At 41.0% G+C, this 13,044-nt stretch overlaps 1 protein-coding gene across 3 annotated transcripts in view; it reads right to left on the bottom strand.

Annotated features, from left to right (window-relative positions):
• The window catches only part of LOC142218172 (flavin-containing monooxygenase 5-like), a 39,472-nt gene extending 27,680 nt beyond the window's left edge, over nucleotides 1–11,792 (bottom strand). Inside the window, exons 1-2 of one of the 3 annotated variants that reach the window (XM_075286704.1) lie at nucleotides 11,705–11,791; nucleotides 1,644–1,776 (exon numbers count right to left, since the gene is read on the bottom strand). The gene's annotated coding sequence lies outside the window, so the exon portion shown is untranslated. Of the gene's footprint in view, nucleotides 1–1,643; nucleotides 1,777–1,955; nucleotides 2,020–11,704 lie in introns of those variants that run through there. The other 2 variants (XM_075286705.1, XM_075286706.1) reach the window with 2 other exon arrangements.
• Between the last annotated feature and the right edge of the window lie 1,252 nt (nucleotides 11,793–13,044).

Here is a 13,044-nt window from a genome sequence, read left to right as displayed (position 1 = left end):
TTAGAGAGACTTATCCGTCTTGACCCCTCAAAACTGCCAACAGCACTAGATCAGTCATGTGTAAAGGAGTTTAAACACAACTATAAAATGAATCCTCGTAATGTTGCAATTGCAAATGCCATGGGTATTCTCTTACATCTGCCTTGTGTCTCTGCACTACACGCTCTCCAATGCCTTACTTTTGCTCGAGTGACAGCTATGGTGGCATCCTAGATGAACCCTATAGCTGTTACTTAGTAAAGTAGAGAGTAACCTAGATATGTTTGAATATATCACCGATCTAGCACTATCAGCAGTTTTATGGGTCCCAAACTGATGACCGACTCCTTTTCAGGCATATCAACAGGATGCTTCCTATATATGATAGATGCAAGCTCCATTTCTGGGACCTGCACCAAGGCAAAGCATGAATGGGAAAAAAGCAAGTGTAAAGGGCCCTTCACACGGAGTAAACGCGCGTGTATTTTGGCAAAATACACGTGTAAAAATACACGTGTAAAAATAAGACTCCCATTGACTTCAATGACATTTTACACGTGTATTTTGACGTCTATTTTGATGTGTATTATGCCGTGTTTTTTTACACGTGTAAAAGAAAATGCCATTGAAGCCAATGGGAGTCTGATTTTTACACGTGCATTTTTACACGTGTATTTTGCCTAAATACACGCGCGTTTACTCCGTGTGAAGGGGCCCTATCAAGGAAACACATTGAACATAACAGAATAGAGAGTAGAGGTTGTAGCTTTTTCACAACTAACCTAGAAGTTAAAGAGTTACTTATAATACCAAGTATATAAGGTCAATGAAGCACTAGAGATTCAGCTATCGATATAACACTGCATTTAGGGGCATAGAAGTAAGAGAACCATGGCTGGATGTATCAGTTTGTGTGACATTAACAAAAAAACTTGATTTTATGTTCTCTTGCTATTACCAAGCAAATGGATAATTCATTTGAGCCCTATTTTGATACTATATGGATCGTGGAGGTTACGATAATTGAAAGATTGCATATTGGCGATTCAATAGAGAAAGTATTTCTAAAAATCTTCATCATGTGACAAACATCAGGATGACTATTTATGCTCTATATCAGTAATCTAGTAGTGAAACATAATGATAGCTTGTATGAAGGATATATAACAGTTACATAGTGTCACATATACTGGGAAGCAATATTACTACAGCCTAGAACACACAACAGGTATATTAACATTTACTCCTATATTAAAAGCCAGGTCCTTTGGTCAGCTACATGTCAATAAACGGGCTATATTACTGTGTCTATAATGATAGGTTATATGATCCCAAGTACCTGGATATGTAGTATATTTCTAGAATATAATGCTGAATAACTATGACAGTCAACAGAAACAATCTATAGCGATTATAGACTAATCTCTTAATTTTTCAATCTTCTCAACATTCTGCCAGAAGGGCTAAAGAGGGGCCCAATGAATGAGATTAAGCTAAAAGTATATCCAACAAAGAATTCATAAGTAACAAAGGTAAGAAAACAGCGACTCGGAGATTCATAGTTCTAGGATTCATAAAACTGTTTTAATACAATGAAAAAAATAAATATAATCCTTGTACTTTTGATTGAAAATATATAAAATAGGAAAGAAAAAATGACATACCTTTTAATAACGATGAATATTGATGACAAGTCCTGGTGTGTTGATAGACTGACTCAGACAAATTATATATACTTGCATACCTTTGATGTCAGTATTTGGGAAATTTTAAAAACTTTTCTACATTGCCATACGCCTTTATAAAAAATAAAAAAAAAAGTTATATGTATGGACAGCCCCATATTCACCATATCACAGCCCTTTATGCAAACTTCAATACCATTCAAGTTAGTAAATATATGTATTGCTCTGCAAACCTAGCTTGCACTTAGTAGGGTAAAGGCATTGTATAAGAGTAGATATTGATATCCTCACCTGGCTTTCGCAATGATTAGTTGATACCTGCGAAGTGCACAGCGTAGAAAGCAGTGTGTTCAAGTGAACTGGATTGAGCTGCAATAGCATGCACTGCCACAGGTGCATGGAGTCATCTGCTGCCAGGCCCTACACTATGCAGATATCAGCTGATTGGTGGGAGTGCTCGGTGTCAATCGATATCTACCGTGGAACAACCCCTCTACAATTATAGTACTGTTGTAGAAAAAATTATAAAGTTTAAAAAGTCTTTTAGAATACAGATTTTGCCCACAGCATGGATGCTGGTACATATACAGTGAGGGAAATAATTATTTGATCCCTTGCAGATTTTGTAAGTTTCCCACTGACAAAGGCAGTCTATAATTTTACGGGTAGGTTAATAAGGGTAGGTTAATTTAAACAGTGAGAGATAGAACATCAAAAATAAAATCCAGAAAATCACATTGTATAAATTTTATACATTTATTTGCATTTCGCATAAGAAAAAAAGTATTTAATCCCTCTGGCAAACAAGACTTAATACTTGGTGGCAAAACCCTTGTTGGCGCGCACAGCAGTCAGATTTATTTTTTTAGTTGGGCGGAGTCTGACCGCGCACGGTGTAGGATGCACGCCTGCTGAGCTCCTCACACGCAGCCCTTTTTCGGACTCCCTGATAGCAGATACGGCTATTTCCATGGGCAAAAATGGTAAAGAAAGGGGCCCGGATCCCCCCGGGACCCCAAATCAGTTGAAACATTTGGGAGATTTGCACAAATCAGCGAGGAAGAAGGTCGGGTACTCACCTGCTAGGCCTTCCAAGATGGCGCCGAGCACACGCAGAGGATATGAGTCGGAGGAGGATTCGGAGGCAGAGAGTGGGGCGCTCACAGACCAGTCTCAGCAGCAAGAGACCGGACAAGCCACTGTGTCTATGGCGATGCTACAGAAAGCCTTGACTAAGGCTCTTCACCCGTTTCTGTCGGAGCTGGCGGCTATCAGGTCAGATTTACAGCATATGGGGCAGCGGGTGTCTCAACTAGAAAACGGGGCCTTGGCTCTTACTAACCATGCTACTTCTGTCGCTGCTAGGATGGCCGTGTATAAGGAATATATAGACAGATCATTGGTGCTTGTGGAAGACCAAGAAAACAGAGGGAGGAGGAAAAACTTGAGATCAAAGGGGATACCAGAACAAGATAATAATGAAAACCTAAATGATACGGCATTGGCTATTTTTACTGAACTTTTAGGCCCTGACAGGGCTAAAGACATTAAGATTGAGAGGATTCACAGGGCACTTCGGCCTAAACCCCAACAGGGGGAGCCTCCACGTGATGTAATTTGCGGCCTATTGATGTATCCGGATGTGGCGGACATTTTAACTGCTGCAAGGAATAAGCCTGTTATAACTTTTGCAGAGTCTGAAGTGTCTATTTTTCAGGACATTGCCCCTTCTATTCTGGCTAAACGCAGACTGCTTAAACTATTGCTGGACTTCCTCAGAGCAAAAGATATAAAATACGCCTGGCTGTACCCCTTCGGTCTGGCTATCCACTACAAAGGGAGGAGGATTACGGTACACTCCCCATTAGACCTACCCTCTCTCTGGGCTCAACTCCGCATAGAGCCGCTGGACATTCCTTCCTGGCTACCAACACCCCCTCTTCCAGATTAGCCGGACTTGCCAGACTGCGACCAGTGGTCTGAGGGGCGCTGTGCCAAGTCGCCAAAAATTAAAAAGTTCCTGGCACGTTCGAGGCAAGGAGTCCCTTGAAAGGTTTCTTTTTTTTACCCCCCCAAAAAAAATTGCACGGTTTATATGTGCCTCAGCGCTATACTAACTTGACTTTATTTCCTAGTTTATGGATGTATACTGCAGTGTATAGTTATGTTGATATTTGCTCCCTTTTTTCTCTCTCATCAGAATTCCTTTTTACAGGCGTTATAGTTTTATACACTTCTGTACTTTACCTTTTCAGCAGTGGTATGTTTTACTTAGTAGCCGTATCTTATATGCTACTTTCTCCAGCGGTTTGTATCCAGGGGGACTGATAGGGCTGGAAATTCCGATCAGACCTATCTCCAAATTGTTCCGTCCCTATCATCTTCTTGTTAGCAACATTGCTCCTTTTATATTGTGTTTATTCTACATTGGATAACACTCGGATGTAGGTGCACTTCGTTTGGGCATCTAGGTCCCTAGTGTTTTTCAGAGGTTTTTTCCATTGACCCACCTTCCTTCCCCACCCCTTCCCCCCCCCCCTCCATACTTAACTGTACATTTCATTTTCTATACCCTACCCCCCCCCCCCCCTCCCTCTTTATGGTATTAGAGACGGTGTTACGTTTTTTTTGGTAGTGAAGTCCTCGCTTTGGTCTGCATCTGTAGTTATGGCGTCACTCTCAATCACTTCTCTAAATGTGAACGGTTTTAACTCTCCACAGAAGAGACATGGGATTATGCGGTTAGTCCAAAAATTGAAGGCGGAAGTGATAATGCTACAAGAGACTCATTTTAAAGCCACTAATTTGCCCAATTTTCCAAAAAAATATTTCGACCAATGGTTCTTTAGTTCACACCCTACATCTGCGTCCAAAGGGGTGGCGATTGCGTTCCACCGCTCTGTCCCCTTCGCTTGTAAACAGTCACAGATGGACGCAGAGGGTAGATACTTATTTGTTAAGGGAACCTTGGCTACCAGACCCCTCACCTTCGCTTGCCTGTATGCACCTAACCAAGGCCAGGTGAGCTGGATCAAACAGACGCTTATTGATCTTCAACAATTTGCAGAAGGAGAAATAGTGATGGGAGGAGACTTAAATGTCACCTTAAACCCCCTATTAGATACTTCAACCGGGAAATTAGCAGTCTCACAAGTAGCTTTAGCTTCTCTTCTTAAAACCTTCCATGATTGTCATCTGATTGACACTTGGAGATCTTTGCACCCAAATGTCAAGGACTTCACGCATTTTTCTCCTAAATATAACTCGCATCAGCGTTTGGATTATGTGTTTTGCTCCAAATCGCTTCTTACCAACCTTACTGGTTCAGATATAGGCTGTGCGACCCTTTCAGATCACGGCCCAGTCTCAATCTCCTTTGTGATACCTGAAATTACGCCGACTGAATGGCACTGGACGCTAAATGAGACGCTTTTGAGTGATGTAGTGTTTTTAGACGAGCTTAGACTTAGACTTGGGGAGTTCTTCCGCATTAACCAATCTAATGAAGTATCCACGGGCTCTATCTGGGAGGCTCATAAGGCCTTTGTCAGAGGTCTATTGATAGCAAGAGGCTCACTGCTTAAGAAGAAAAAGCAGCTTGAAATAGACTCCCTTTTAGCTCAGATCTCTAACTTAGAACGGGCTCATAAACGGACACAGCCTCTATACAAAAGGATCTAGTGGCGCTTAGGGAAAGATTGCAGCGCATTTTTCAGAAACAACTAGCTAAAAATCAACTTTATCACAAACTTCTTGTGTACTCACATGGTGATAAAGGGGGTAAAACTATGTCGACCCTAGTGAAGAAAGCGAAGGCAAAATCATTTATCTCTTCGATTAAAGATGCCTCAGGGATCACACATTGTAATACACCTGAAATTGCTAAAATCTTTAGAGATTATTTTGAAAAACTTTATAATATTGAGAAGGCAGACGCACCCGAAGAGAGGGATAGACAGACACTCCTCTTTCTACAAAAATTGCAACTCCCGACTGTCCCCCCGGAGGATGTAGAGAAATTGCTTGCCCCAATTACTTCCAGAATTGCAAAATGTTTTACAAAGTTTTCCATTAGGGAAAAGCCCGGGGCCGGATGGTCTGACGGCTATGTATTATAAGAAACTGCAAGATGTTCTTCTTCCCCAGCTGGCTGCACTGTGCAATGCCCTGATCTCTGGCGAAAAACTTCCTAAACAGTCTCAGGAGGCCTTTATAACTTTGATAGCTAAGGAAGGCAAAGATTCTACGCAGTGCGGAAATTACCGCCCTATTTCTCTCCTGAATCAGGATATTAAGATTTGGGCTAAACTGCTCACAAATAGATTGAAAGCCATTGTCCCTAAACTCATCCACGAAGAACAAGCAGGTTTTGTCAAAGGGAGGGAGGGCAAAGACAATGCGCATAAGTTGTTGCATGCTATAGCACTGGCTAAATCCTCAGGCAAGTCATTGGTCCTTCTCGGTGTCGACGCCGAGAAGGCCTTTGATAGAGTTAATTGGTCCTTCATGGCAGCCACCCTTAAATCTTTTGGCTTTCCGCCCGCATTTGTCCAGATGGTCTTTTCGCTTTACACAGAACCACATGCCAGACTACGGGTTAATGGGACTCTCTCTACTCCTTTCTATATACAAAACGGTACCCGCCAAGGGTGTCCGTTATCGCCCACGTTATTTATCCTTACCCTCGAAACGTTATTACAGGCTGTTAGATTACATCCCGAGATTGTAGGCTTTCGTGTGGGTTCTCGGGCATTGCACAGTGTAGCATTTGCCGATGACGTTTTGTTTCTGGTCACGGATCCAGCCAAGGAGCTCCCCATACTTACTGAATTGATGGAACAGTATGGGAAGTTATCGAACTACAAACCGAATGTTTCTAAGTCTGAGGTACTCGTGATCTCTCTTCCGAGCAAAACTAGAAGGGAATTGGAGGCTTCATCCCCTTACGTCTGGAAAAGAGATCATATCACTTATCTGGGAGTAAAGTTAACCAGCAACCTTCTCAATCTATATAAGGAAAATTTTCTCCCTCTTTTGCATGATTTAAAATCCTCTTTGCAAAAAATGGACATCCCCTACTTGTCATGGTTTGGCAGACGTAATTTGTTGCAGATGTATATTTTGCCAAAGTTATTGTATAAACTCCAAATGTTGCCGATCGATCTCCCTAACACATACTTAAGCTCACTCAGATCACTCTTTCTCCGGTTCCTCTGGAAAGGAAAGCCAACGAGATTGGCTTATGACAAATTGATTCGTAGGAAGAGTGCGGGTGGTATCCAACTTCCTGATGTAACACTGTACTATGAGGCGAACTTATTGTCGAGATGGCTCTCTTTATCTTCCCCAAGAAAAAATTCTATAGTCAGAGAGATGGCAGACCTGCAGTTTGGACAAAATCTCATCTCTCACCTCTGGACCCCAGAAACTCGACTTCTTAGAAACCCGACTTGGGATTATATTTTGAAAGGCCCTTGTAAGGTTTGGTTGAAGTGGAGAGATAAATTAGCCCCTCCTCCCTCTAGACTATGTCCCGCTCAACTTGCACCAAAACTATTAAAGAATCCTATAGATGGTTACGGTGGCTTCTGGTCGCAACTGAGGCATTTAACTTTGTCAGAATTGTACACTATGGATTTTGAACCCCTCCCATTAGAGCAACTTCAGGAAAGAATGCCTCTCTCTAACATAACCCCTCTTCATTACGATCATTTTCGCTGGTGCCTGAAATCGATCCCCATACGAAGAGCCTTCTTCAGACCTCTTACTAAATTGGAACAAATACTTTCGCTACCCTCCAATAAAAGATGGAAACTGGCTCAGTGCAAACAAATTTTACTTGATGTTACACAGGTAGAGACCCCGAAGTTTGTTAGAGATTGGGAAAAAGATCTTGAGATTCAATTCACGGAGGAGGAGGTGTCTCATATTTTGAAGCACTCCCATGGGTTTTCCAAGTGCGTCAAGCTACAGGAACTACACTTCAAAGTTCTCTCTAGGTGGTACAGAACCCCAATATGGCTACATGATCGTGGGCTCTCTGACACGGATTTATGCTGGAGATGTAAAACTGAGAAAGGCTCCATGTTACACATCTGGTGGAGCTGTCCAATCATTAGGGATTATTGGGATCAGATCCAATCTGCTATTCAGAGGGTTACAGGCTCTCCTATTGATCTAACTCCAGCAATTGTTTTGTTATCCACCCCCTCAAACGATTTCAGGCACCATCGTAGGAATCTCCAGACACATCTGATCGAATTGGCCAAATCTTTGATACCCTATTATTGGTTGAATTCATCTGCCCCTCCGATCTCACACTGGAATGAGAAGGTCTCACAAGTTGCTCGTTTCGAGGAACTTTTAAGTTGGTCCACAGGTACACATGAGAATTTCCTGAAAACCTGGAAACCGTGGTTCTTGGACCAAAACACGTCTATACACACAGACTGATATTTGTAACTTCCTAATATTTGCTCTGCAGAACCAGCCTATGAATATCTACACTTATGATTGTATTTTCTACTGCCAGCCTGGATGGGAATACCGTCTTCCTACCTCTTCCCTTCCCTTCCTCCTTCCCTGATTTCCTCATCCGCTCCACTCCAATGCACCTGTCCCTCCCCCCCCCCTTCCCCTTCACTATTTACCTTTTTTTGGTGGTTTAATCCCACTCACTCTTAAAATATAATAACTTTTATATGTTATTGGACAGTTTATTTCCTCTTAATGCTATATTCGGCATAATGTGACGCTAGGGCCGCCTGGACGATAGGCCCCTATTTACCTGTTGTCTTTGTTTTCAAGACGTTATTTGTAAATGCTCTCTACAATTTTTCAATTGTTTGGATGTATGATTATAACATATCTTTTTCCTTTGTACCTTTATTGTTTAAAATTGTTCAAAACTTTTCAATAAAATGAGAATTTAAAACAAAACAGATTTATTTTTTTAGTTGATGGTTTATACACGTCAGGAGGAATTTTGGCCCACTCCTCTTTGCAGATCATTTCTAAATCATTAAGAATTTGAGATTGTTTGGCAACTCAGAGCTTCAGCTCCATTCATAAGTTCTCTATGGGATCAAGGTCTAAACACTGGCTAAGCCACTCCATGACCTTAATGTGCTTTTTTTTTTTTTTTTTTGAGCCACTCCTTTGTTGCCTCAGCGCCGCACCTCCCATGAGGCGACTTGAAGCGACTGCTTCAGGCGGCGCTATGCCAGGGCCACGGGGAGGGCGGCATTTTTGCTGACCTAAGCCAGTCCAGGACAAGCTGTCCTGGACTGGCTTAGGGTCACCGTCACTAAGCGGTGGATTGGGGAGGCCCCTCACAGGCAGAGAGCAGGTCCTCTCCCTGCCTGCTCTCTGCCTGCTAAAGACGCTCGCTCTGCTCGGCTCCGCCCCCTCCGCTCGGCCCCTCAGGCGGCAGAAAGCATGGTTCACCCCTGCTTTGGCTGTATGTTTTGGGTCACTGTCTTGCTGGAAGACCCAGCCACAACCGATTTTTAAGGTCTTTGTGGAGGGAAGGAGGTTGTCACTCAGGATTTTATAGTACATGGCTCCATCTATTTTCTCATTGATGCGGTGAAGTAGTCCTGTGCCATTAGCAGAGAAACACCCCAAAACATAATGTTTCCACCTACATGCTTGGCAGTGGGGATGGTGTTCTCTGGGTCATAGACAGCATTTCTCTTCTCCCAAACACTGCAAGTTGAGTTAAAGCCAAAGAGCCCAATTTTTGTCTCATCTGACACAGCACCTTCTCCCAATCACTCTTAATCATCCAGGTGTCCATTGGCAAACTTCAGACAGGCCTGCACTAACTGGTCTGTAGGAGCCAGAACTCTTAATGGTTGGTAGGGGATCAAATACTTATTTCTCTATGCAAAATGCAAATAATTTGATAACATTTTAATCATGTGAATTTCTGGATTTTATTTTTCATACTCTATCTCTCACTGTTAAAATTAACCTTCCCTTAAAATTATAGACTGTTCATGTCTTTGTCAGAGGGCAAACTAACAAAATCATCAAGGGATCAAATAATTATTTCCTTCACTGTCCTATAACGCAATTGATCAAGTATGGCCGCGCTTATTACGAGACCTTGAAACCTCAGGAAATTCCAATTCAAGCCGAGCTCTTGTTGCGCCTAGCAGGGCGCAAAATAAGAATATTGACCGAGTATATTAGGCAGCGTCCACCGGCAACGTCTCTTGGGTCGGAATATATGATGCAAAATATAATGGGGAAAGAATTCCTCAATGTATAAACCAGCCACGTGCTCCCTTGGTGTAGACAAATATCGATACACGGATATGTAGACAAGAGAAGATTTATTGTAAAAGATTTTCCTTTTTTTTGTAGACAAGAGAAGATTTATTGTAAAAGATGACGCGTTTTGGGGTATTTTTGGTACTCTATGAGTGCCACCCCTTCATCAGATCTCTTATTGAAGCTATATCAGCATGTACTACCAGCAGAAAGCAAAATAAATAAAAATCACACTGTACACAATTCTATGCCTCATTATGCGGTTTTCAATATAGCATGCTTTTCTACCTAAAACATTACACAAACCCCAACATAAAATACATAGTTATATAGTAGATGAAGCTGGATGAAGACACAGGTCCATCAAGTCCAACCTACAGTGATGATCCAAAAAAACTCCATGAGGTTGATGCCAATTTTCCCATGTCAGCGAAAAAAAATTCTTTACCAACTCCAAATCCAGCAATCAGTATAAAATCTTGGATTGACTTGTCTTTACTAAGATCTAAAACCAGCCGCTTCATCTTGCACAATGAATCCACCATTACAACATCCTGCGGCAGCCAGTTCCATAGCCTCACTGCTCTTATAGTTAAAGGGGTTTTGCGGGCAATAAATAAATAAGTAATCAATTTTCAAAAAAGGTCTGTTAGTGCTCTTAATAGGTTAATAAGTGCACGCATTTACCTTTAGCGGTGTTTTGAATGATTTCTGGGTTCTCTTGAAGCTCTTGGCATCCCCTGCATTTGTTTACATGGGCATGTTCCTGTTCTGTGCCTTTCCTACAGCTTCCATGATTCCTTGGGCAGCACTCAGAGTTGACTTACTCCACCTCCCTCCCTCTCTCACTCACTCCCCCTCCCAGTTTCCCTACCTAGCCAATCCATTACACCCTCAGTCGCCATCTTTAGACTACTAGTTCTCCCTCACTCAATAACCTTCTCCTTTGGTTGTAACATTGTAATCACTTCTGTAAATCATTACAGCCACACAGGGAAAGCTTCAGGACTATAACTCCTTTTGATACTTTTTTTGGCATCATAGTTCGATTATGTCTTTCTTGTATACTGGGGCCCAAAATTGTGCACAATAGTCTAAATGTGGCATTACCAGTGATTTGTATAGAGGCATAACTATGTTCTTAGCAAAAAAGAAGGTGGAAGTCCACAGCCAACAGCAAATTGATAGTATATTGTAGGATTTCCTGATGCGCGGATAGATCCTCCCGGACGAGGACAAAGACATAATGCAAAAAGGTAGGTATATCCAGCAACCAAGGAAAGTCCAGTAGTAAAATAAAACTTAACTTTTATTAATGCATAGTACAGTCCATAAAAAACATTGAGATACTGTGTGTGGATAAAAAAAGGTATTGCCTACAAAAACATACCCAGATGGAAAAATGAATTCACATACGCATGGCTAACCGCTGACACGTTTCGAGTACTTCAACTCTTAGTCATAGCGATGACACTGATAGTGAGTGCGCAGGATATATACGCTGCCAGCCAAATGTGAAATTGAAATCAGGTGATTTGCACCCGTGGGTTACATATACACACAGCTGATAAAAACAAAACCCATGCGTATGTCAGTAATATCAAATCCATTATAATAATAGTGATACAAAAACTATCTGTTAAATTATAAAACATATATAAGAGTAATCACAAATCCATAGGGTAGATAACAATAAAAATCACATAATCTGCATGATTCACATATAAACTATGATCAAGAGCTTACTGAGTGTGAAAGCATACCTTGGAGGAGAAGATTTCTACACAATGAGACAAAGAAACTGATGATTAATACCATAGAAAAGTCCATTAGATGTTTCCACATGAAATTCATACAGCAAGAGGAATCAGGAACTTTATCAGAGAAAGGAAATGACTACAAGAAACACGATCATGTGATGGTCACGTGACTTCAGGAAGTGAATGCAAATCAAGTACAGAAGCAACACCTATTAAACTAAAAATCACAAACATATAAACCTATTTTATCTTTGTACGCTATGGCATAAATGACACAGTGACATGATGACATAATAAAGTATCATATAGCAAAAACCAAAAAACGATTGACCATATAGCTAGCGTGTGTAATTAAAACACATGGTAAGTATCAATGGTAATATAATGATATAATAGCGCTAGCAGTATATTCTGCGAGGGAATAATCAAAATAAGCCAAAAAATAAATAAATAATAATTTATTTAAAAAAAAAAAAAAAAATTATAAGAAAAATTATTAAAAAAAAAAAATTAACCACTTCAGTACCGGGCCAATTTGTGGTCCAGGACCAGACACATTTTAGGTTTATTTTGTATGTGCGGTTTTGAGGGCTGTAACATTTTTCCCATATGTCTCAGTCAACTAATTTTTGCGTCTTTTTTCGGGGACACATAGGGCTTTATTTTTATGTTATCTTTATTTTCGAATGTGTTTTAATTTTTTTTATATCAGGGAAAATATAAACAAAATAGGAGGGAAATTGTGTCTGGTTTTCATTTTTTTTTTTTTTTTTTTTTTAATTTAATAACACAAAGTATCACTGAAAAACTTTATAACATAGTTTTTCCTCTCCGTTACGGTAATTTTTATTTTGTATGGTGTCGTCGGGGGTGGGGCTATAACCTTTAATAACGGCGTTTTATTAGCATATTATTTATTTTTTATTACTATTTTATTTACATTTTTTAAAAACTTTTTTATTATATTTTTTTTTTTTTCAGATTGTGTCCCCATAAGGTGATAAGAGACCTTTGGGGACATCTGATCACTTATTTTTTGTACTGGAGGCTGATTTCTCCTATAACTGGGGCTGCTACATTTAACCTCAGATACAGGAGGAATCCAGCCTCCTGCACACTGTATACACAGCTTACTGAGCTGTTCTGAGTCCTGTAGGACCCAGCAGCTCTGGTAAGACTCTGCTCCCAGCGGATCACGTGTCCGCCGGGTCAGAGGGCAGCTGAATTATGGCTGCGTCCATAGCTGTGTATACAGCGCTCATTGGAGAAGGCAGGGGAGGTAATCAATCTGCCCTGTCTTCTCTCTGGGAGCTCCGGCTGCAGTTACAGCCGGCTCCTAGTGA

Source organism: Leptodactylus fuscus, chromosome 9, assembly GCF_031893055.1.
Source record: "Leptodactylus fuscus isolate aLepFus1 chromosome 9, aLepFus1.hap2, whole genome shotgun sequence".
In the NCBI taxonomy this organism is placed as follows: domain Eukaryota; kingdom Metazoa; phylum Chordata; class Amphibia; order Anura; family Leptodactylidae; genus Leptodactylus; species Leptodactylus fuscus.
The sequence above is the reverse complement of the archived record's forward strand: the minus strand, read 5'-3'. Positions and strand labels throughout refer to the sequence as shown.